The sequence below is a fragment of the Silene latifolia genome, chromosome 3 (assembly GCF_048544455.1).
Source record: "Silene latifolia isolate original U9 population chromosome 3, ASM4854445v1, whole genome shotgun sequence".
NCBI lineage: Eukaryota > Viridiplantae > Streptophyta > Magnoliopsida > Caryophyllales > Caryophyllaceae > Silene > Silene latifolia.
Window position 1 is genome coordinate 24,073,248 of NC_133528.1, and position 3,525 is coordinate 24,076,772.

Sequence of the window (3,525 nt, forward strand, 5' to 3'; positions counted from 1 at the left end):
TGCTGCTGCTGGGGAACATATGGAGGCTTTTGGTACGGTTGCTGCTGCTTATGAGGGGGCACATATTCGCTGCTTCGCTTCTTTGTGGAGGTGGAGTCGGATTTAGGACATTTTGGCTACTCCACCTCAAATTTGGATGGACATTTGGCTCAAAATAAGTGTTTGTCTGCCTATAATGTTGAAAAGCAGCACAAGACTCATAGGAAATGCTGCAGTTGTCTGAAACATGACCTTCTCCTCCGCATCTCTTGTAGACGAAAGGACCGTCTGAAACAGCATTCACATGGTATATCCCTCCTTTTGAATCTCCTCCCAACTCGTACTTATCAAATCTCGCCGTAAGAGCCTCTAATGCAGCTACAGAAGGGGATTCATCACTTCTTCTTTGATTTCCCCTGGAATTTCCATACTCGGCTTTATGGGTGGCCAAATCATCAATAATTTTCCACCCCTTAGTCTCTCCAACATTCTCCTGGAATCTGCCATTAGCTGCCGCATCCAGGATAGCCCTCTGATCGTCATAAAGCCCATTATAAAATTGATTGCATAGACTCCATTTCTCAAACTCATGGTGCGGAATAGTTCGCACCAACTTCTTGAAACGGACCCATGCCTCATGAAAATTCTCATCAAGACCCTGTTTAAAGCTCGTGATCTGAGCTCTAATGGCATTGGTCTTCGAGGCAGAGAAATATTTCTTGTAGAATGCTAAGGCCAGCGAATTCCAGTCCGTGATCCCATTAGCAGCTCGATCCAGGTCTCGGTACCACTCCCTTGCAGCATCACAAAGAGAGAATATGAACATAGTTTCTTTCACCTGGTCTTGGGTCACACCAGTTGGTGGGGGTATGGAACAGCAGTAGTCAATAAATGTCTCCATATGTTTCGCTGCATCTTCATTTGCAGCTCCCCCAAATTGGTTCCTCTCAACCAAGTTGATGTAAGACGGTTTCGGCTCGAATTTTCTATCCGTCCCTGGTAATGCGAATCCCTTATAGAGGTTCTCAGCGGTCGGCTCAGAGTGACTGGCTATACTTGCTTCTTCAGCCATGTCTGGAGATGTGACGGTCTCAGCTGATGAAGTAGAAATAGGAGATGAAGGTGGATCCTCCTCAAACAGCTCGTTCTTGTAGTAACTAGACAGAGTACTCAGCTCTTCCTCTGTCGGCAATACCCTAGATGATCGTCTCAACTCACGCAAAGTCTTCTCAATCTCAGGATTGAACGGTAGTAATTCACCACCCTGTGACCTACGCATAAGAAGAAACTACAAGTAGAATATCAGATTAGTTTAAGGAACAGATGTCCCTTAAACTAAGAGAAAGACTAAAAATAGAGACAACTAAAAATTTTAAACAATTGCCTCCCCGGCAACGGCGCCAAAATTTGATGCCCGTCGTTGTGTGCACCAAAAATAATATTTATAATACCTATTAAAACTAACAGAAGCTAGTGGTAACAGGGTCGAACCACAGGGAGGCGATGCAATTATTAGTCGTCTAATTTAAGTCCAAAGTAACAAATGTGGAGGTTTGATTTGATTTGTTCTATAACTAATGGCAACAAATGAAAAGTAAACTAAACTAAAAGATGAAATCAAATATTAAAAGGGTTCTAAGATAGTCGGTTCACTATAGTTTCGGCGGCAGAATACTAGGTAGGTCTAAAACAAACACGTGAGACGGGAAAATAAGAAGTCCTCTCGGTCCATTCTTAACAGGTAGCATCTTTCGATCTTGCTACAGGTCCCTAATATCACTAACTAACTTTCGTCCTGAAAAGTGACTAAAAGGTCTAAATTAACTTATCTTTCGATCTCATTAATCTAGTCGTCTTAATTAGGTAGGCTATCTCCCTTCCCTATCTTTCGATCTTTATTGGGTCGGTCAATTCCTAAACATTCAACTAGTCGCGTGCACTCGATTCGTCAAACATAGCAATTAAATTAATTAAAACGAAGGTAAAGCTCATGTGGCCAGTCGATCGACCAAGATGTGCGGTCGATCGACCGTGGCGCGATTCCAGGTCTACTATTTTGATGCCGCCTACACTACAGATTCCCTACATCCTAGCACATGGGGTTTAGCTACTCATGCTTACGATAAAAATAACAACAAGATTAACAAATAAAGATATTGAATTCATGATTAAATTAACTAAACAAGCAAATAACATGAGACAATAAATTGGCTTTCGGGAAACTATTCTAGCAATTCTATACTACGAATGAAATAAAGCAGTAAACTGAATATAAGAAAAGTGAAATACCGTATAGAGGAATTGTAAAGGAAAGATCAAAACCGAATGCAAATAGAAACTTTATTAATAAAAGAACAATAATCTCAAGAACCCTAATTGTGATGATAAAAGATTTTATAAAAACTGGATGATTGTATCTGAATGAGCAGGTTACGTTAAATAGAAATATCACGTAACTTTATTCTCAAAACCTAAAACATAATGGGCTTCCTAATCCTCGTTCTATTAATTCACGTCAAAATAACGGGTTGGTCGATCGACCACTGTGACTGGTCGATCGACTGGACTGCGCTGAACAGAAGCTTCTGTATGTCGTGCTTTGGTCGATCGACCATGGAGGTCAGTCGATCGACTGGAGTAGCTGGTATTTGGCTTCAGAAACTTCGTGAATTAGTCTTTCGGGCCTCGATATGCGCACCAAGTTCGTTTCTTGAGTAAATACTTCACATCAAATGCAATGAAAAGTACTCGAGGACGGATTTAGCTTAATTTCCGCTGGATTCTTCACATTTCTGCAATAATGTACAAAAACACGAAAGTAGACAGAAATGGGGAAAATAGTAGCATAAACTACGTAAATGAGCTCTGAAATGCGTGTAAAATGAGGTGTAAAACATCATATAAATGACACGCATCAATTATTATTATTATTTGTAATAAACGACGGGGTTTTTAGGATCCTAGCCTAGCATTTTATACTATGTGGCTTATTATTATTATTTATGGAACAAAATGAATAAAAAGATTAATTAGTTAAGAAACTATTGTCACTTTCTTTTATTATTCTTGTCGAATTTCAAATGCAAATGCAAATGTCCTTCTATTTACATTAAAATAGCGGGTTGCATCCTGTAAAAGGATTGCCTACGTATTCATTAATAAAATGAAATCAAACCCTTGCATGTAGTTCGAGTAAATGTAAAAGAATAATTGTTTTAAGCAAGAGCTTGTAATGAACTAGAAAATAAGCATGTGCTTTACTTACTCCTAAAATACAACTCAATTTATTTGATGATATGAGGACGACTAAATGTCAAAATGCGAGAGCAAGGTTACATAAGCTATTCAGCGGGCCAAGGGCCATTTTATTTCGTGTCGCATGAGCGGCATGTGTCTTGTCCTACACTAGGCATAATATCGTTTCAGTTGATCGAGGTTGGTTGGGTTAGCAAATTCATTCCCGTCTAGGTCTGTAATCTTAACCGCACCCCCAGAGAGTATGGACTTGACTAAGAATGGTCCAACCCAGTTGGGTTTAAACTTTCC

At 39.8% G+C, this 3,525-nt stretch overlaps 1 non-coding gene across 1 annotated transcript; it reads left to right on the forward strand.

The window, feature by feature from the left end:
* Positions 1 to 563: 563 nt before the first annotated feature.
* Positions 564 to 670, forward strand: LOC141650278 (small nucleolar RNA R71). The gene has a single exon (XR_012546320.1). It is a non-coding gene; the product is annotated as a small nucleolar RNA R71 (small nucleolar RNA).
* Positions 671 to 3,525: the final 2,855 nt, after the last annotated feature.